Source organism: Kryptolebias marmoratus, linkage group LG18 (assembly GCF_001649575.2).
Source record: "Kryptolebias marmoratus isolate JLee-2015 linkage group LG18, ASM164957v2, whole genome shotgun sequence".
Lineage (NCBI taxonomy): Eukaryota > Metazoa > Chordata > Actinopteri > Cyprinodontiformes > Rivulidae > Kryptolebias > Kryptolebias marmoratus.
The window spans coordinates 7082344-7104402 of record NC_051447.1 but is presented as its reverse complement, the minus strand read 5'-3'; the positions used below and the strand labels follow the sequence as shown (position 1 = coordinate 7104402).

The window sequence follows — 22059 nt, the reverse complement described above, 5'->3', positions numbered from 1 at the left end:
GCTGGCTGTAAGAGGCTTTTTCTGCTTGGAAATGGGGTAAAAAAAAAAGAGAGAAGTGACTCTTTCTTCTGTCAGAGAGGATAAAAGAGGACCTGTTCAGAAAAGGAACCTTGATTTAAAAGTTTAGTTAATTACTTCCTTTTCTGGGCAGAACAATTGTGACACAAGATGTGGTTTACATGGTTTTAAACAAAGTCAAGTACGTAGCTTCGGAATTGCCGTCTTTTCTCGCTGCAGATGTCATAAAAAGAGGAAACTGGATGGTTTTTAGGTGCAGAATGTGAGCTGAATAAACCGAATAATGATGACCATCTCTGTAAGTAAGTGAACGACAACAGGTCTGACCGCATAAATCCAAACTGCAGTTATCTAAATTCAAATGAAACGGGACAGAACGGATGGCCTGGTCGGTGTTCCCTGCCACTTTCTATGCCGTGGGCGTCTGTTTACGGTCCTCTGAATGTAAAGGAAAGAGCCACGGGCCCAGAATAGGTTGTAAATCTTGTCACAGTCCAGCAGTGTTTCCATTTCAGAAACCCTGTAACATGCGGTTCTCGCTCTGATTTATTTATTTTTTCTGTTGAAAAAAAAACAGAAAAGCAACTGAAGTAGTCAGAAACAAAAACATTTGTTGGGTGCTATTGATTCCTCATTCTCTTTGAATGCTATCAAAAGGCGTTTTGTCGTGGAATAATTATTTACGTTAACCGTTTTAACCGACCAGAGCAGAACTGGACCCAATTAGACACCAACCATGTGTGAATGTGTCCGGACGGACAGCTGGCTCTGCGATTGATTGCACGCCTAATTGAGCGCCTCAGTGACTGGACTGGCCAGCTAGCCACGTGCGATTTCATTCAGCGATTGTGTGCGAGCTCCTAAAGAGCTCCAAGCCTGCGCAAACTTTGATGAAGCCGTCTTTATCAGCAAAAGCTGTTTGATAAAACCGGGCCGGTCTGCAGGCCGACGTTCTGGCTCATGTGCTTGATTAGTGTCCTAATGATCGCCCTGCCGGATGACTTCATGTCTGGATTAAACTGCAGCAGTTATGCGTTTAAATATTTCCTTTTGCAGATCTTTAAATGGCTGGGAGAGGAAAGGGGAACACAAAAGCAGGGTTTCTGTTGTTAATATTGCTTCATACTTGTGGTTTACGCTTGTGTACTTTGCTCCTTTGCTTTGGTCGGTTTATTTTTAACATTTTCAACACTGAAATAATCACACAAAAATAAAGTTGGAGGAGGGGAGGGGGAAAAAGATGGAGCTCACAAGTGGAGGTAAATCGAGGAAGTAAACAGAGTTCAGCTAAGTAAACGGATCACGATTTTAAGTAGAAATGAAAAAAGAACAGAGGGGGCAAAAGAAAGCCTGGCTGTGTTTTCTTGGGATACATTTCTGCTCCGAAAGTCGCGCCTCGTCTCTCTTCCAACAAGCCCATCTGTCTCGGTAATGAACCTGTGGAGTTGACTGCTGAGGTGACACCAACTTCATCACTGCTACTCCTCCTCCCGTTCTCTGTTTTCACTACTGTTCTTTTGGTAAACCTCATAACAACTAGCATGGAGTTTTTGTGCTGCAGAAAACACAAGTCTAGTACCTCAAACAAAAACAAAAAAAAAATGTGTTGCATGTTGAAGTGCAGCCCCCGATTCCAAAAAGTTAGAACTTTGTGTAAAATGTAAATAAAAACAGAACGCAATGATTTGCAGATCTCATGAATCCGTATTTTATTCACAGAAATAAATTAGGTTAATTAAGCAACAGGTCAGTTAGTGGACTGGGGATAAAAAGACTGTTTTAGAGGCTGAATCTCTGAGAAGTAAAGATGGGCAGAGGTTCACCAGTCTATGAAAGATTGTCTAAAAATAGTAGAACAATCTCAGAATGTTTCTCAGTAGAAATTGGGAAGCCTTTGAATGTCAGATCATCTGCAATTCATGATATCATCAAAAGATTTTAAGAATCTGGAGAAATCTCTGAGCTCAAATCTCTGATCTTGGAGCCCTCAGGGGCCACTGCATTAAAATCAGGTTGGGTTCTGTTTTGGACATCCCTGCATGGATTCAGGAACACTTCCACAGATCGTTGTCTATAAACACAGCTCACTGTACCATCCACTAATGCTGCTTAAAGCTCTATCAGGCAGAGAAGAAGCCAGATGTGAACACCATCCATTTTCCTTTGTCCAAAGCTCATTTAAAAGGGACTGAGGTAAAGTGGAAAACTCTTCTGTGGTCAGGCAAAGCTAAATTTGAGATTCCTTCTGGAAACCGTGAGCCCCATGTCCTTCATACTAAAGAGGGAAGGGACCATCAGTTCAAAAGCCTGCCTCTCTGATGGTTTGGGGGTGCATCAGTGCCTTTGTCATGGGCAGCTTACACATTTGGGAAAGCCCAATCAATACAGAAAAGTATATACAGGTTTTAGAACAACATATGCTCCGATCTAGATGACATCTTTTTCAGTGATGTCATTGCTTATTTCAGCAAGACAATGTTAAACGGCTGCATCCATTCCAGCAGCATAGCTTCATAGTGGAAGAGTCCGGGTGCTGAACTGTCCTGCCTGCAGTCCAGACCTCCCACCAGTTTAAAACATCTGACAGAAAATAAAACAGAATATCCAGCAAAGACGAGCCTTTTGAAAACTATTGAACAGCTAGCATCCTCCATCAGACAACAATGGGACAACATCCCTTCTGAAACTTATTTTTCTTTTTTTATAGAGTTGGGATTGTAAATTGTTGCTTGACGTTCCGTGTCTGGCTGTGGACTAATGGCGCGAATACTTCAGTTGAACTGATTAGGCTGAAAATGTTTCAATGTAGAAAAGACTTATTTTTTTCTCTGCAGAACCAGAAAAATTCCAACTAGAGAAAGCTGTCCGAGAGACTCACGCATTTCCAGGTAGTGAGACAGAGAAAGCCCTCCCAGCACTTTCAGCCTTCGCGAGCTTGTATTATTTTTAATAGGCTGTCTCGTCCAGTCTCACTTTTGTGACCTCTGATCCTTGAAATACTTTCACTCTGAGGTTTTCTGCCAGATGGATTCTGCAGCTTAGACTGGCGGTGGCACGGGGAGGTGGGGGGAAGAGGCACTCCTTTTTGTTCCCATAGATTTACTGTGTGCTGTAATCATCTTTTAAAGGTATTTCAGAGGTTTTGATGGATGAGAGCGGTCCGCGGCTCTGTTTGCCAAATGATCGTGCTGACTAATTTAGCGGCGCTCACAGCCAGCTGCTTCATCCAACCAGGGCCGATAGTCACGAAGTGTTTTCCTGCTCTACATGATGCCAAAGGATTCTTCTGTTTCATTTCCTCCTTGCTTTTTGCTTTTGGTTTCTCAGGCACTAAGCAGGTTTTTGTCATTCGTAGCTGCTCCCTTTTGTTTTTTTTATATGTTTCTGTTCAGACACACAATATTCTATCCTGTGTCTGCAAACAAGTGTGTGCTACGCGGATTAAAAGCCTTGTGGAAGAGTCTCTAGTGTATGTGTGTGTGTGTGTGTGTGTGCAGGTAGGATTACCCAGCTCTGCTCATCTCTCAGCACTCAGAAAGATGAGTCTCCACTCAGAGCTCTTCCTCGCAAACAAACAAGCACAAACACACGTGTCGTACGAACGCGACGCCGCACTTGAATCTTAATGCGTTTATTTTACCCCGCGCTCCTTTTCTCTTCCTGTGAAATGCTTTTTGTCACCTTTTTTTTTTTTTCTTTTCGAAATTCAGAACTGATGCACACATGCAGACGCCCACACACTCCCAACACACACACACACACACACTCATGACATAGCAAACCTCAGCTTCAGAGACACACTGTAATTTGTGAGACAGCATCTTTATCTCACTCTTGCTTTCTTTGTGTGTGTGTGTGTGTGTGTGTGTGTTTAATTGCTCAGGTTGAAGAGTGTCATCACTAAATGATTAATAATTTTAGCCAGCTGTACTTTGACGTTAACACATTTTACTGTAAAATAAACCTCTCCGTTTGCTTTCTCTCAAGGTTTTTCTAGTCCTTATCTGCTTTTCTGATAAATCTTCACTTCTGTTTCCCCTTTCTTGCCTTTTTAAAAAAAATGTTATCATCTACTCTCTGGCCCGCCCGTCTCCCCTTCGTTTATCTCCCTCTGTTCATCTCCTCTCGCAGCGCTTGGCCATCCTCTTTGTGTGCGTGCGTGCCTATTCGGAGCCATAAAGGTCAGATACAGATGCGCCGCGTGAATCTCAACGCCACCCCCACATTACACGCTCGCTTTCACATGCACACAAGCGCGCTGGCAGACTCTGTAATTATGTAGGTGTCAGAGGAGGATGTGAGCACGGGTGAGGAGAGGGTATATCACTCCTGTGATCTGGTCCTGGTTCGTGACTCGTTTTAATTGACTGTAAGCTGTACTGTATCAACACTGCTGTGGTGTCTGGCTGCACAAAACGCGTGTCTATGACTGTGTGTGTGCGTGCGTGTGCGTGTAAAATCAATGCCCGATCATCACATTGTGATATTGACTCACATCTAAAATATCACCACACGTAAGGAGTTATGTCAGAGGAAAACCTCGCATGTCATTATTTCTTTCTTTTAGCTGAGTAAGAACGGCTCTGCTGAATGCCTTTAATGTCGGGTGACAAACAGTTTCCTTTCTGAAAAAGGAGCTATGCAGACGAACCTACTGCGAGCCGAGTTTCTGTAATGATGACAAAATTATAAGCGGGAACCGTTTTTTTTTTTTTTTTCCAGTGGAAAAAAAAAAAAAAGAGTTGATGCAGAAAAGCTACAAAACGATGGCACCCCTATTATCAGTCTTATTTGTTTTTATCTTTTTTAGGAGCCAGAATGATGATAAATGTTGAACTTGAAATCTTGGTATTGAAATGGATATTTTGCTGATTTTAAGAATCTATACGTTGGTATAAAAAGAAGATATGCAGTAATTCTTTCTCTGTTTTATGTTATTTGCACAAAAACCTTTCTGTTTGTTAACCTGGAGCACCTAACTTTTAGTTTAAGCGACGGAGTTCTTAAAAAATCAAAAATATCTGAAAACTACAATCACTTCATTTGTATTTAGACTAAAAAACTCTTATAAGAACAATATCAAAACAAATACTTTTGAATTTCGAATTTCTGTTTTGATGTCTGCATTTCTTAAGGTGCAATTTCTTTACATCAGTAGATCTTTAGTCAGTACATTTGGTTTCTTTAGTTCAAGTTTTATTTTTTTAAAGCTAATTTTTTATTAGTGTCAGCACTGGCTGCTGAGTAGGACACTACTGACTGGAGGAGACATAATGATGTTTTTTAGCTGAATTTAAATAGGTGATGTTGGGGTTTTTAGGGTAACGACGACATCCCTACTGCCATGTCACAAGACTACACACTGTACCCATGTTTCATGAATTATTTAGTATATTCTACTACATATTTAGTACTATACTGTTCTGTAACATACATTATATTATCACCGTAGTTCGTTCATTTCAAAGGAGCTCGATGTGCAGTATTTCATAGGTTTGCACCACATTTGCTCAGCATCTGGGAAAGTTCTTGTCACACGTTCCCAGTTTGACGAGGTCTCCTGTGACGAAATTGCAACGATCATTTAACATACAAAAAGCCCAAGCTTTCGTATTCACAAAGCTCTTTTCACTCGGATGCTGAGTCCACGAAGCAGCGCCGAGCACCAGAAACGTGCCTTTGCCTCGGTTTGCATCTGGTGAGATCAGTTTGCATCTATTTGCGTTTGTCTTCTCTTTGCGCGCTTCACGCCCGCGCTTCTTTAAATTTGCATTTCGTTCGTACGTAAAGCGCTCGCATAAACTCGAGTCGCCTCACCTGCGCCATACCCGCCGTCGTCCAGCGACCTCTGCCGTCTGAAAGGCTTCACGTGAACGGGCGAATTGGCGTCAGTGCTGTCATGTGTTCTAAAAGACGCCGGATGAGGTCACGTTGTTGTTTTTATACGTACTTGTTGGCAGTAAACGACTGTACAACACCTGCCGGGGTGCAGAAATGTTGCAGTTGACGTCTGGGTTGGACAGTGCTGTCTCCCATGCTGCTGACATGAACAAACTCCCCTCTGTGGACGATTACCTGCCTGTTGCTCTCCTGCGTCCTGTTAGTTCATCCTGAAGTGGAAAAGATGGATCCAGCTGAATGTGTTGGAGCTCAGGCTCGGTGTCAAAGTAAGCGTCATCTTAGCATATTTGGGAGTTTTTGTTTTGTTTTGTTTTTTGTGCGGAGGTGTTGATAATTTCATAACTTTGTTTACTTTTTGACAACTGATTGGGAAATCCAAAACGGGAATGACACACAAAAAAGGAGCTTTGTTCTCTGTATTTTTAAACCAAGTAAGTGGGAGATCACTCTTTGTTTCCATGTGTGTGTGTGTTTCAGCAGGATGCTGAGTTGACACACAGTCTCTATGACTGTTAGCTGACAGTTCAGACAATCAGCAGCGTTCTCACTCTCTTCTGTCTGCTTATAGCAACAGAGTGGGTTTTTTGAGTGGGAGGTTTGGGAAAGATACTCTGCTGACTGTTGAACAAAAACCTGAGGTGCTGCTAGTGAAGCAGCAGTGCTTCAATCTACAATATTATAGTAGATCTGAATGCTGTTAACAACAAATTAACCAAATTTGGCCTGCATTTTACAGTGATCGGCATGGCCTTATATACTAATATCTTATATTTTTACTATTTAATACAGAAACAAAGGGTTGAGGTCAATATTTGACAGACTTACTTGCCTTGCCTTGTCTTTAATCAAATAAAGTTGCATCTACATTTGAAAAGAAGTAAAGATAATAAATAGGTGCTGGATGAAGCAATAAAGATCCAAGAGGTACATCGGGATGAGGTGGAGGAGAAGGAGGAGAGAGAGTGAAAAGAGAGAGGTTGATGGTGAGGAGGAGGAGGAGGAAGAGGAGGGAAGCCAAGGCCTCTATAGACAGAGCCAAGGCCGCCCCCAGATGCTCCTCTCCTTTTTCTCTTTTTCTTTTTTTCCTGACAATGCTTCCCCGTATTCCTCGCTCTCTGTATGACTCGGCCACTCTCCTGCCTTCCTCTTCTCTCCTCCTCCTCCTCCCCAGTCACCCATCCAGAGGAGGTAATTAGGCCAGTGCAGGAGTTAACTGAAGGACAGGCTCAACCTATGACTAATCCAGCGAGATACATATGTGTTCTGCCTCAAAACGTTCGGAAACCATAAAAACGATTTCACAATCTGGATTTTTTTGCGCGGATGAGTTGAAACTAGGTATTTGTGAAAAACATACAATCTTTGTAAGTTCTCCTGGAGCCATCCTTGCTCTGTAGTGGTATTATTTTCCCTTTGTGGTGGCAGCTAATGTTAGAGAGAGGGACAGCAGACTCGCTCGTACTGGAGTTCTGGAGTTCACCTGCTCAGGTGATAGCCTGATTGTACGGCCTTAAGGTGTCTGCAAGGACAGCGCTTGTTTAAACAAGCAAAGCCAGCTTCATCTGAACAGGAAAATGCCTCTTTGGGTTTATTATATAATCCTCTTTCACAGTCACGCGCAAGACAAGAGGGAGGAAGCTGAAAAGGAGAAGGAAGCTGCGCAAAACAAACTTCTACGAAAGCCAAGACCTTGTTTTTTTGTGTGTGTAATCCACAGAGAAGATGCTCTTCTCTTCTCTTCTCTTCTCCACTTTCTTCATTTCACTTCTTCATTTTGAGAATTTGCCTCCTGCTCAGACCCTATAAGGCCGGTTTGCAACAAAACTTTCCAACATTTTTGCTTGAGCCATTATTGTTTGTTGAGCCATTTTTTTTTTTTTTTTCCGATTTGTTCTGCGTAGCCTGCTGTAGATTATTGTGTCGCGTATTTCCTTTGGGAAACGAAGCCGAAAAGTCTATTAGAAGCACACGAAATACTTAGTGACCAGTTCTGCGCAGACCGTGTTACGATACACAGGGGTTAAAATTTGAAGAATGTTTAACAAGATACTGTCTAACCATTTCATGATGGGAGGTTTTAGCTGCTAAAATTAGATACTTTTAGTTTCACAATGAGTGTCGATAGGAGGCTGATAAAGCAAACTGCAAACTTTCGGCTGCAAAATCAAATGGCAAAATAAAAAGAAATGCTGTAAAATGATTCTAAAATAGTACTATGACAGCTCAGGAATACCTGAGAAAACTACAGCAGCCTCTTTATGAAATATTTTTGAAGTTGAACTCTTAGTACAGAAGTGTATTGTAGGTATAAAAGAGGAATATTGAGAGTAAGGTCACTCCATGTTGAGCCAGGGTAAAGGTGACACGCTTGATTATTAAATAGTGGGAGTAAGAAACAATGCTTATAAATAAAGAGAGGAAGGTCAGAGGGAAAGAGTCAGGCTTCCTGTACAGAGCCTTATGAACGGATACACACACACATACACACACACAGACAAATGTCATAACAAAAATGCTGCATACATATATATTTCATTGCGTCTCATGACTCCAGTTCTACTGTAAGTTGTGCTAAAACACACAATTAAAACGCCTTATTACGCTTTAACTCTCCCATTTCCCACTTGTTTTTTGAGGGTTGTAACAAGCTGCTCTCATTTTATAATAACTTCAAATTAGGTTAAAAAACCAGAATAACAACTTGAGGCAGAAGTAACAAAGCTTTGACCCGACAGTTGTGCGTGATCACGAGCTGAAACCGAGGTTTAAATTTAACATTTTGAACCGTTTGACGGAGAGCTCAAAAAAAAAATGCCCGGCGTTAAAACCTTGCACGCTTCCTCTCTGCTCCTTCAGTTTTGTAATGTCCCCAGGATCATGTCCTTTTGTTGTCCTTGTTATTTCCAGCACATTTGTTTATTTGCGTTTCTTGTAGGCTTTGAGGTGTGTTTGTCGTCTGGTTGTGGCATTCTTTGTTGGCGTTCGGCGTGGATAATCGCGACTCGCTTGTTGATTTGCTCGTGCGTGGGACAAACGGTGCGGGCTTTAAGACTTTTAAACTTATATTTAGCGCTGTCGTTTGGAATGCATTGTTCTGTTTTTGTTTGTAGTCTGTTTGTATTCACTCTGGTTGGAATATTACTAACAATTAATTGTAATTTGGATAAACATGTTCTCCTAGTTCGCTTGTTTTTTTTTGTATAATTGCGATGCTTTCTTAGACTCTGTCCACATGAACGCGAGTGATTTTTACTAACTCCTTTCAAGTTGAGCATTTTTATAAGTTTTTGTTTTAAGGGTTACTGGTGTTCTTTAAATCAAAACAACAAGGGAGCTGTTTTTTGAAGTCATTTTTATATGGCGGCAGGTGACAAAATGCCTGCTTCTGTGCGTGTGTCTGTCTGTTTGTTAGCAAAATATCTCATGAAACACTGAACAGATTTAGTGAACCATTCAGGAAGTAATCCTTGGATGAACGTCTACAACTGATGAACTTTTGGAGTCAGTGCCATTCAAGATGGCCGCCACAGAGACTCAACCTTAGCTTATACAAAAATAGCCATAACTCAATCATTTGTACAGATATTGAGTTCATTTTTGGCGTGTTTGTAGCTGAGAGTCACCCCCAACACATGCTCTAAGCTCCAACACGTCGCATAAGATCTTTGTTTAAACTTGGACAAACAAGACAGCGGACGACATGCTTTCCTTTAAAGAATGCCTTGTCGTCCCCCCTTACATTTCACGAGATTTGTCCTGACTGGCTGGTTAACTTTCTGTATGCTGATCAGGTGTTTAACTGAAAGGAAATGTGCCTTTTACTACAGACGTGTAAAAAAAAGGCTCAAAAGCTAAAGGCTCTGTCTTTACGCTGCTCGTCTCTCTTTGCTCTCCGTTCTGCTTCCTGTTGCCGTTTCACGGATCAATCGTCTGTTTAAAAAGAAAAAAAACTAGTCTTCCTTGGACGAAGGCTTTAAATATTTCTGTCACACCGAACGCCTCCTTTTCTCTGCATATTTCTGCCTCTTTATTACCGGCCGCCACATTGCAGGAACAGTGTGTCGTCCAGAAGTGCCTACATGTTAATTTCGCCTGTGTGAAGGCAGTGATCTAATAAGAGTTGATGGTGTACCCAACTGCAGCTGCTCTCACACACCCACACACTGTCAGAGACGAACAGAGAAGAGAAAGTAGACTGTAATTAAATATATTATCTTTAGCAGAGAGAGAGAGACAGAGACAGAGAGAGAAAATGCTCAGTCAGAAACAAACAAACCAAATATTTGGCGTTAACTTTAAATTAATACCTCACTTTGCATCTGCTCTGTGACATCAGAAGCTGCTTTTTGTTTTGCTAAAAGCAGAAAGTATTCAAAGGAAGAAGGCAGCAGGGAAACATGCAACATGTTACATCTGTAATGAGTAAAGCCATTCAGGAAAAAGTAGCTAAGAACGGTAAAACTCCCGAGCTGTTTTGGAAACGTTTGAACGGATCTGTGTAACGACCTCTTTGTCATTCTCCTGAATTTTAGAGCGTTGCTTCACTCACCTCTTGGGGGGGGGGGGAAAACCCGCGACAGGCATCAGCCTCTTATCGTTCGATACCGACTGTTATTTTTACAGATTAGAGGAAATTCTTTTGCAGGTTGCAGGCAAAAAAATGTCAAACAGTTTTCATAACTGTTCCCATGAAGGCCTAAACTCACAGGTTTTAGTTTGCACACGTGCAACACTCTGCTTGTGGCCAGTCAGCGGCCGTGTCTGTGTGTAAAACCAAGAAAAAACTGAAGTGAAATACAGCTTAAATATTGCTGCAGCTAAAACACAGTTTAATATCCAAATGTGCACATAACAGCTCTAGTTTTAATCACGCTGAGGCGTGTGAAGATATGACTGGTTGTATTTTTACCACACTGTTGCAGTTTCTTAGACAGGGCAAACCACTGGTTTCTAAGCGGGCCTTTTAGGGGTAAAAAAAAAGAGAAGTTCTGTCACAAACCACCAAGATTAAAAAAGAAAAAATAGTTTAAACCACGTTTCTAGTGTTCGTTTCCCCCCACACAATCTAACGACATGAAGATGAGGCCTTCTGTGTTTGTAAAAATGTAAATTCACATAATTTTCCGTCCATGGCCTCAGTTTACCAACAAAAAGCCATCTCAGGTTATTTTTAAAGAAAAGGTCAACAGGTCCCACTTAAATCCAGTTACATACAGTCCAGCTCTCATTCAGGTCATTACAGTCAGATTCCAACTCAAATCCAGTTAGACACATTTCGCTTCGACAGGATTCATTTTAATCCAGTTTATTGGAATCAGATCCATTTAAATGATACTAGTTTATAAGGTTGTCACCTATAAAAGCCAGCTGAAGCCTCACTGAAGGACAGCTAAATGTAGCTTTTATCACATAAACCTTGCTTTGATTTAATTTGCAGGGTTATAGAAATACATATTTTTAATCCTTTGCAAATACAAGGAGCGTGAACTTATAGAAGACTCCCTTTGAGTAAATGCTGCTAAATTGAGGAATAATATTTGTTCTACCTGCCCTCATGTCATCCCGAAAAACGCCTGCTGTAACAAGTCGTCGTGTGTCGTTACATAAATGGAGACACCTCCCCTCTCCTCCTCTCCTCCTCTCCTTGGACTCCTGCGGGAGCTCTACCTGTCTGGGATTTATCTCCTGGAGTTTAACAAGTCTCTAACGTGCCTCGTCACGATCCCCCATTCCAGAAACACACGGCTCCTTCGGCTGTGTGCGCGCGCCGTGGTAGAAGTCAGCGCTTACTTGCACATCTCTTATTCAGGTCACAGCAGAAGCATGACAATTTAATCTGACGGAGAGACCATCTGGAAGGACGCGTTATGTAATCTGATCCTGGCACAAGTGCGCCAATTGTGCCAACAGTGCCGCTTTATGTTATTGGTGGTCCGCAGGTGTGTCGTGCATTTCATTTAGTGGATAATCTGCTCGGCTCTGCAGGATGGAGGGGCGGCTGGGTTAAAGCACTCGAGCCTGGCGGCGTGCGCGCATAGCCCCGGAGTCGGGGCTTCGCCGGGCGAAAGGTAACAGGGGCAGAGAGGAAGACAGACAGACAGAGAGGAATGCTGCGCGCTCAGATAAAACTGGGAAGGAAGTCTGAGTGGGGTTTCCATGACAACCACACACTTTACTCCCTGCCCCCATACACACACACACACACACACACACGTGCACACACACTCAATAGTCCGGAGCGGAGAGATGGCAAAATGTTGGCGGTGCGTGCAGATGAGGAAAGGTTTTGCTCAGATTCATAAACGACTTCACAACAGAGGCCGTTGCTCACAACATGACTTCATTCTGCCAGTGTGTCTGTTCGGATTTCTTCCTGCCATTGTCACTTGTGATTGTGCGTGTGCGTGTGCGTGTGCCGTCAGGTTTCGGCATGTTTTTGCGTCTATTTTGGTGTGCATGCGGTCAGATGGAGGCTGGAAGGAGAGGGCACACAGTGCTGTTTGAGACAGCTGGTGGGATTTATATAGACTCGAACAAAGAAAACAAAAGTTGCATTTCTTGCAAACTGAACAGAATTTTATGAGTTGAACTGAAACACATGACAAATATGAGTTTAAAATTAACCAACGGTGAAAGGGCATGTGTTTTTATACATGTGTGTTTGTTTGTCTCTGCGTTAGTAAAATATCTCAGGAACCGGTGGGCAGATTTTAATGAAACTCGCAGAAAGTAAACACTGGATGAACATCTACGACTGATGAACCCCGTTCAAGATGGCTGCCACCTTATCAAGCAGCCATCTTGATAAGGTGGCTACAATTGGAGTGGTAGTAGCTGAGAGTCATCCTCAGCACATACTGTGAGCTGTAACAACTATGGCCAACATAGAAATGGCTATAACTCAGTCAGTTATAAACATTGAGCTAAGTTTAGTGTGGTAGTAGCTGAGAGGAAGGCTTGGCTTTGAATTTTTTTTAAAAGAAACGTCACTAATTTTAAAGCTGCTGAAGTTCGGTCACCCATCTTTAAGATTGCAAGATCAACAGTAACCCACCAGGAACTTCCCACGTGGGTTTGTCTGCCAAAGCTTTTAACTGTACACAGGTTTTTCACTGCATGACCTTTATTTTTTTTATTATTATTATTTCACTTTAGTCTTGCACTTCAGTGCACCTTTGTGTGCCGCAGCGGTGGAGCTGCTGGACTGATGCAGAGCCTTCCTTTGTCGGTCCGGGGGGGAAAAAAAAGGCCATTGTGAAGTATTTCTGCACAGCTTGGGCCAGCCCACGGTGTCTGCACAGGATGTGTTCAGGTACAGTGTTGAATGCAAGTCGCCTGCGCCGCGGCACCCAGCCAGAGCTTAATCCATAAATCTGCCATTTTCACCCTATTGAAAATTGAATGTCACTCTAAAGTTAGGAAAAACAGTTAATGTCAGCAAGGGAAAAAAGGCCACTTTAAAACCTGTGTGAGCTGGGCTACAAATGACTCTCAGCTCCTGTCAAATTTGGAATATTGCTAAGGTTCATAAACTGTGGCGGCCACAAACAGGGTTGATCCCAACAGGTAAAGTTTTAATCAAAGATGCCGTGCGATGTGTAGCCCTTGGAGTTTGTGTTGTGAATGACTTTCAGCTACTACGGCTCCGAATTTTAGGTCAATATGTGTAACACTGACTGGCCTCAACAACTAGGTTTCTACTTGCATGGTGGAAAAACTACATCCTTGGAATTGTTTGTGGGAAAACGTTCACCCGCCTCTCAGGGGAGGAATAACAGAATAAATAAAATTAAAATCAGTGGATGGATTTTTCTTGTCATGCATTGCACATTAAACATTTGTAACAATGACTTCCTGTGTGCAATTACAGTCACTGCCAGGAGGTGGGGGCAAACAGTCGAACTGGTTAAAGAAACATAATTACTTCATAATAATTGTTTCATGCTTGATGCTGCAACACGTCAGCACACGCCAAAAGCCTCTCGTTGATCGTGTCCTAATATCTGTTTGACATTTAGATGTTTTTTTTTATTTTTCTTTTAGTATTGTCTTGTAACCTTTACCTGAAGCCTGTAGATGACGTGCTCATATGTCTTCTGCCTCTCGTGCTTCTCACTCAGATATTCACACACACCCACACACACACACACACACACATTATGAGCTGTGCTGTGTCACCAGCGGCAACGAAACAAGCCTTTGACACTGACCCACATACAGGCAGAGGGGGAGAAGGAGAACATTTGGAATGGGATTGGAAGGAATTATAAACCAAAGTGGAGCAGGAGAAGAATGGGACAGATATTTTTAAGACTCTGCAGAACGAAGCTAACTGAGTCCGCTGTTAACGGAAGCTCCACATAAGTGGCGCCTTTACATCCATGTGTGTGTTCTGTTTCTATTTCAACACTAAGGCTTTAGATGCAGCTGTCAGATCATCTTCTGCCACGTTTATAGCTGTCATGCCTCACTTTGGAAAGTAAGCAAACAACCCTGAAAGCCAATTTTACCAACACGACTGCTTTTGTGTGCTCTTTTAAATATTTATTTCAATCTGAAAATGATCCAATGTGGCGAAGCTGCTCCTGTGCAGAGTCAGCTGGGGGTCCAAATTTGGCAAATATCTTTCAACAGCCGACGTCTTGTGACACTGATGGGGTTGGAGGCTTCATACACAAAATAAAATACATTTATTTTAAAACATGTTTTGGCATCAAAACATCGGATTTGTTTAATAATTAAATAAAGAGCCTGGAAACAGCTTTGTTTCGCCAAATTAAACAAAATGCAAAAAAGATTTTAAAAAATGTAGTTTTTTGTAATGTAATTTGTGTATGAAAAACACATTTTAGCGATATTATCTTCTGGATGCACATCCTGCTGTTTCGCTGTACATTTTTCTCTTTAGTGACGCCTACTGTTCAGGAGGAGAGCTGCAGCAGCATCAAAACAAACAGCGGCAAACACTCAAAGTGTGCTTCGACCTGATCAACTAATGTTTCAGAAAGAAAAGATTTAACATATGCTCTATTATTTTGAATGTAATAAATGCATTTTGCTGAGTTGTTAAGAGTGTTAGGCAGATCTGCTTGCAGTTTATGCATTATAAATAATTTTTTTTGTATTGTTTAATTGGGAGTTAGGTTTATGAAAGTGTATCGTAACCTGTTTGTGAGCAATTCTTTATTGTTAGGTAGTAAATAATCAGTCTCAATAACTGATGGGATTGTTCCTTTGTTTTGTTATGTTGCATCAGGTCTCAGTGTGTTGACTCAAACTCTTATTGAACCGCATTGTATCGTGACTAAAGGCCGAATCCCATCTCGATAAGGGGCTGTGCCACATTGGCTTTTGCTGCTCATGTATCAACTGAATTAAATCATTAGCGATGTAATAAGATATAGATCATATCGGCCACAGAGCAGAGTTGCACGACCCTAATGTACACTAATACAGCTTTACGAGCCCCATCATGTTACTGGACCATTTGACAAGAAGGTGAACCTCGATTTACTTCGACTGCAGCTCTGTGGCAACTGTGTGTGGATAACAAACATGTAGAAGCTGAGTTTAAAAGGGTGCTATAAAGACAAATGGTGTTCGAAGCATACAGGAAATAAAGATGTTCTTTTTCTGCTCTGACGTCACATTATGTTGAGGCTCAGTTTGGAGCTATTATCTCTTAGCTCTGATCTTAATAAACATTGTAGTTGCAGACTTTTTCAGTCAGGACTCCCAATGTGAGTAGAGTTGGTTTTTTTTGCTCTGTACCAGAGGTTTTCTCGTCTGGGAGTTGGTGATTTTATATTCAAAACACAGTGACCTGCTTCTCCGTTTGGGACTCTGCCCAGCAGCTGACCTGCTTCGGTGGAATTATTTCTGTTTACTTTGTCTTATATTTTCATCAATATTTAAGTTTTTAGGAATTAGATTTTTTAATCTATTTATTTGCTTTTACAGCACATTTTTGAAAATCTGGTATAAAAAATCAAGTCCCTGGTCCCTTTGACCGTTAAATCCCCCACATAAGTCTAAAACTTTAGAAGCCCAAACATCGACGTAAACGCCTGTACTTATGTGTCTCGGTGTCTTTTCTCAGGTTGCCCTTATCAGGTTAAAAAAAATAGCGCAGATACACCTGTACGGTAATCGAGAAGGGAGGAGAAAGGACAAACCAAAGGATGGATGGAGAAGAAAAACAGACAGTAGATCAAAATAATGATTGTCTTTTACCTTTTACCTTAAGGGCAACATGTAGAGATGAACAAAAGTAACATGAAAACGAGTCCTGTTGATGTAAAAGATGGCTTCATAAGTATGTTTTGGGTGCATCATACAAAGTGAAATAGTTTGTAGGGCTTCTGACTTTATTAGACTATTTGCTCTTTTTGTTTTACGGTTTTATCTGCTATCTTACTCATAAACACTGGAATTAAAAATTTAGACAGTGTCCCATCTTTTTGCACCATAGGGAACTCTATGATGTATTATACTGTACTACAACAGACCGTAAAGACTAAATGATCATAAATGTGTGATCAAAATCCTACTTTTCTTTATTTAAATCAGTTTTAACGGACTTGTGATCCCTTGTAGTCGCGTATTCTGGTTTTACAATAAGACTTTGTGCCTGTTGTCTTTAATTTGGCAGGAAAATGTATAAAAGTAACCACGGTTGAGGATGCATGAGCGGTAAAGGGGATGTAGCGTCACAGTTCATTGGACACCGCTGCTCTCGCGCTCATTATTGAATCCCCGTGAGGAGCTTTTTTTTAATATCAGCCACGTTCCATTAACGTAAAGGTTACATCCCTAATTTAGTTGTGCACAAGCTTAATCTTTGCCTAATTCATAGCTGGGAAGAAATGGAACCGAATCAAAAAAACACCCTCACATCCACGCATTGTTCCACAGAACAGAGCTCAAGTGTCTGGTGTCGAGTATCTGTTGCTCGTCACGTTGATTGGCGTAATTACCTGAGCCGTGCTGCAAGTGTGAGGGGAAACGGCCGCTCGTTGACCGACTCCGCTCCGGAACCCCTCACTCGGAGAGGCGAAGGCAGCAGCAATGGCGTAAGCGAGTAAATCTTTGAGAACAACTATGATAAATGCGGAAGCCAGTGGACGTGCGGGGAGGAGGAGGAGGAGGAAAAAAGTGCGCTGGTTTCACCGGCTTCTGGGCTACAGGTGAGTGAAACCGGCGCATCATAAACATCCGTTTTCTGTTAACGAGCTGTGACGCGGCTCAAACCCCGAGATGTTTTCTTGGTGTTAACAACACAAACGGTCAGCACGGTGAAACGGGACTTATTTGAACTGTCGTGCCCTTTTTTTTTTTTTTTCTTGTGCACAACTGAAACGTTGCAGCTTTTCCCACAGGTGCTCAGTCTCTGTTGTTGCCGATAACCAAAAGTTACGAGAAGCTTTTATGTTTTAGCGAGTTTAGTTGGGGGGGGGGGACAGCGTTCAGGAGCAAACTGAAATGCCTACGAGTTGTTTAAATGAAACCAATTCCTTTACACCCCTAATCTGTGTTGTACAAATTGTCTCCCACGCTGAAAAAATAGGATAGCCTACAGTGGTGCAGTTATTTCCTTTCGCAACCAGCTTCTCCCACATAATCACAACATCTTTCAGAGTTAGAAGACGCTGAATCCAAACCCTCCCACTTGCAGCTGCCTTTTTACTTCAGCGCTCCAGTTTGCTCTATCGAAATCACGACAGAGCTCATTTTATCCACCTGAATAATCCCAAACTACCGTCATGACTGCTGACCCCCCTGTCGACACATAAGATTCTGTATTTGGAAAACATCTGAAGAGTTAGGCTGTGTGCGTAGGCTGCAAAAGATAAACATTTGAACCCCCCCCCCGTGACTTTTTTTTCTTTTCTTTTCTCTTCCACGTACGCTCAGTCAACCCACATGGTGCGATAGGTGTAAAAGCTTTTAAGTGTAAAGTTGTCCGGACGTGCGGCGCTTTTACGCCGCAGCAGATTATCTGGCAAGATAATTACTGGACGGGCTGCCGATGCTCCCACTGTGCGGTCACCATGGCAACGCCGACAACCCACCTCTGCAGGAAGAAGAGGAGGAGGAGGAGGCTGAAGACAAGGAGAGGAGACGTGGAACGGGGGGGTAGAGGCGGATGAGTAAGAAGAGCAAAGGATGAAAGCAGCTTTGGGGGGAGGAGATCTGGGACAAATGGATGTGATGTGAAGACCGAGAGCAGAGGAGGAGAACAGAAGAGGAGTGATTATTGCTCAGAACGACATGAAAAAGTGCTGAAATAGAAGAGCAGATTTATGTTGTGGGAACGGTGAGCGGATGGTGTTTGGACTGGAAGCAGAAAGCAGCCGATCACCCCTTCACTGGGAGGCTTTGAAGTACATGTTCTCTCTGCCGCCTCACCCATCTTGTTTAAGTAGCTCCCGCCACGATCACTGACGACTTTTAGATTTTAATTTGGGCTCTGCTAGTATCGTTTTGCATTCTTTAAAGTTCAAAGCCATTTCCTCGCACTCAGGTGAAGCACCTCTCGCCACCTTCTGTCTGCCCACTTAATTGTGGCTCTTGTTTCTTTGAGATTGCTGTCATTAAACCATTTGAGTCATTCCAGGGGCTCCACCACCAAGACGCTCCAGTACAAGTTCAGGGTCAGCGACGGCGCTTGTTCTTAAATGATGCTACAAAGAAACGATTAGGGGCCTGTTTGTTTTCATACACACCATCACGTTTGCTCCTCACTCTGGTTTACTCCGAGTTTTGCTTTGTTAGCCTGAAAACAGATGTTTTAAACTCATCAATCAAGGAAATAAACATTGTTGTAAACAACAATTTGTGTTTGGGAATGCTCTTTACAACGCCGAGCAGTCCTGGCTGACGAGGAATGAGTGTTTCAATTTCAAGCAAACATGTTGAAGATGTTCTTTCAGCTGTTCCCTTCTGCAGGGGTCGCCACAGCGAGCACGAAAGATTTGGCAATTGTTTTACCCCGGATGCTTTTCCTGCCGCAACCTGGGCTTCAACCTGCAGCCTCAGGATTACAATACCACGGCACTGACCACTGAGCCACTGCAGCCAATCTTAAGCAAACATACTGCTTGCAAATCACTCACAATGTTTTTTTTTCATCATTTATTTAAGATACCCCTTTTCCCTCGAGCACTACCAACAAATAAACGTGTAATACTGTACATGGAAGCACTTTGACGTCACGTTGGAAGGTGAAAAAAGCAGCGTTACAGTCAGAAAACAACTTTGTGCATTACTGCCACCTTGTGGTCGTGTTGGTGGCGTGTTACTATCAACTGCCGGTGGGAAAAAAAAAAAAAAAAGCCAGTCACTTATCAAATACAACCATCATATAAACCGTAATTTGAGATGTAGAGCTGACACTGTCATAAACGATGCTTCAAATGGCGTTCATAAATTCACCTGGTAGTAAAACAACAGGAAGGACATCAGATGATCATTAGTCTCCTCCCCCGGCGTGTCCGTAAACGTAGCCTTTAGTCAGCCTGATTCAAGACGGAGCAATCTGACCCGAGAGGCGCTCTTTAACCTCGCTCTTTTTACTCAATTGAGCTAAATTGATGGATTTTTTCAGGTGATAATTTGCAGCTTGATTAATGCCCGACTCCTTTCATTACCGGAGCGTTGAAAATGAGGTTAATTGACCCCGACGAGTCAGGGGAGAGCTGTAAAACGCCGAAAGGAGGCCCTTTTATAACCAACGCCGGATAAACTGCTGTGAACAAATGAAATTAAAACTGAAGTTTGAGGCGTGGAATCAAGATATATTTGAAGGAAGATTTAATAAAGAGATATTGTGCGTTGAGCTTGTGTGGCACCACAGAAGCAACCTGATCAGATAAACGTCCCTTTTAGATTCAAAAACGACCCATTAATCAAAGAAATACTTGATTTTGTATTGATTTCATCTCATGTTGATCAGATTCCTGAGTTGAAAACTGAGGCCTGTGTTGCTAAATTGCACATATTTTATGTCCTTAAGAGGGCCAGAGGGTATACCAGTTAACCTCTGTCTGTCATCTGGATTATTAAACTTTCTGTGAACCTAAAGGTTCTTTGGTGAACTAATGCTGGGATTGTGGTTTTGCAATGACACACATTTAAAAGCAGCAGCTCCAGCATCTACGTGCCACACAACACAAACAAAATAGGCACCTCTCCAAAACAATCTGAACAACGCAATTTTTTTTTTAGACCCGATGTGCCAATTTCTTCTTGCGGGCAGGCTCGAACAAGAGAGTTCGGCGTTCGAGCCGCTGAACTGAGCGAACTCAACGAGGGTGGAAACTCAGGCTAAGCAATTCAAGTTTCTTCACATTTCATCCATCTGAAGCTTGCATTCAAAGCTGCGCATGAACAGATTCTGCAGGAATGTTTCTTTTGGCTAAATTTGGTTCGACTTGTGCTCTTTTTGCAAGTGCTGCGTTTTGTTTTTTTTGTTGTTTTGTTTTGTTTTTGGGCCGACTCTTGTTCGGTTTGATGCTTTTAGCAGAATTATTTCAGACTGATGCACTTCTGCAACAACTAAACACGCCTAAAATAGCTCAAAGTTAGGCGGGGTGCCTGTGTGTGTGTGTGTGTGTGTGTTTATTCTCATGTTCGCCGTGTGCACATTTCTCTTTAGACTGTAGGAACGGCCCTTAATGCCCGTGATCCTGTCTGCTTTTAGCAGATTAGGCCTCACTCAAATGTAATGGCGCTCCATGACCTCCTAATGACGACATGTTTGTGTGTTTAAGAGTGTATTTGTCTCCATTTATGAGCACTGCATTGTAGTGAGCTGGTCCTTTATTGTTTAAACCCTTCTTATTTCTCTGGCTGCAAACATTACTCCAGGATACGTTCGTGTCAGGATCCTTTTCATTATGAGTAGGAAGTAGTTGCACATCAGAACAATGACACAGCCCTTTTTACTCTCATCTGACGAGCAGTTACCCTCACAGTTCAGCACTTCCCAATAAAACAGAAGATTAGTTTGTGCTTTGTTTGTTTTTTTACATTTCCTCTTAGATTTCAGGTTGTAAACCCCTTTCTGTGCTCATCTGGAGATAAAAATGAAGTCGACGGGAAGTAAATTTTTCATTTTCTCTTCCTTTTATGCAGATTTTTTATTTTTAACCATCTTACACATAACGTCAGCTGAAACTTTGTAGGGAGACCCAAACAACAACAACAACACAAAAGAAAGCTAAAATGTAAAAATCTTTTTTACATTTTTTAACCTTGATACACGTTCAGACATCCACTTTGTGGTTTCACTTTTCATAATTGGTTGCAGGGAAACTTTGTTCTTTTAGCAAACGGGCCGATTGTCGGACTGCTTGTGCCACTTCCTTCTAACGGAGCTGGCTCTGGGTGTCGCAGTGGCCTCCGAGCTCAGGGGTGGCAGCCATGAATAAACTAAAACAACGAGACACAATTAATTACCGTGAATATATTAGTGCCATTAGGTGGGTGTGTATCTGTGTGTTTCCACTGTTTTTTTGTTTTTTGTTTTCTGGCTTGGGTCCAGCCACCATACGTCCATACGTTCTGTTGTCACCCACGCAGAACTATTTTTAGCCCAAGAGTCTTGAGCGCGAGCACATACGTGTGTGTGTGTGTGTGTGTTAAGGTATGCTCAGGTTACGGGGTGAGTAAATGGACTCCTCCTTGTCCTGGTTGATAATTTCAGACCGACAGCCTCTAAAACTTTCAGCAGCAGGGACTCGGGTGTTTTATGCAACTTTTTCCACTGGAAGATGCGCACTCGTCTCTTATTCCTTTATGGCAGCCAGACTCTCCTGAAATCGTTAAAAGTGGCCTTGATCAACAGGTCGGCGTTTCTGAAGGCCTTTCAAGGCTTTTCTTGAGGCTCCTTGCAGCTCTTGCGCTCGTTTTCAGCAGATCACACAGTGAGGCTCTGGCTCTCCTGAAGCAAGCTGTGAAGAAGTGAGGGCCGGTCGAGGAGTTTTACAGATGAAATGAGAGCATAAAGGGAGGAAGGGGAAATATAGAGGGTCTGAGACTGAAACGTGGAGGAAGGGGTGACTGCTGAGTCATCCTCCGACAGAACAGATCATCTTCCCCGACTCTTTTCTCGTCACCATAAAGTGACGATGGCAGTTC

The 22059-nt window shown here is 42.4% G+C and overlaps 1 protein-coding gene across 1 annotated transcript in view; it reads left to right on the top strand.

The window, feature by feature from the left end:
• dgki (diacylglycerol kinase, iota) overlaps positions 1-22059 on the top strand; it is a 64349-nt gene that overhangs the window by 9817 nt on the left and 32473 nt on the right. The window lies entirely within an intron of this gene.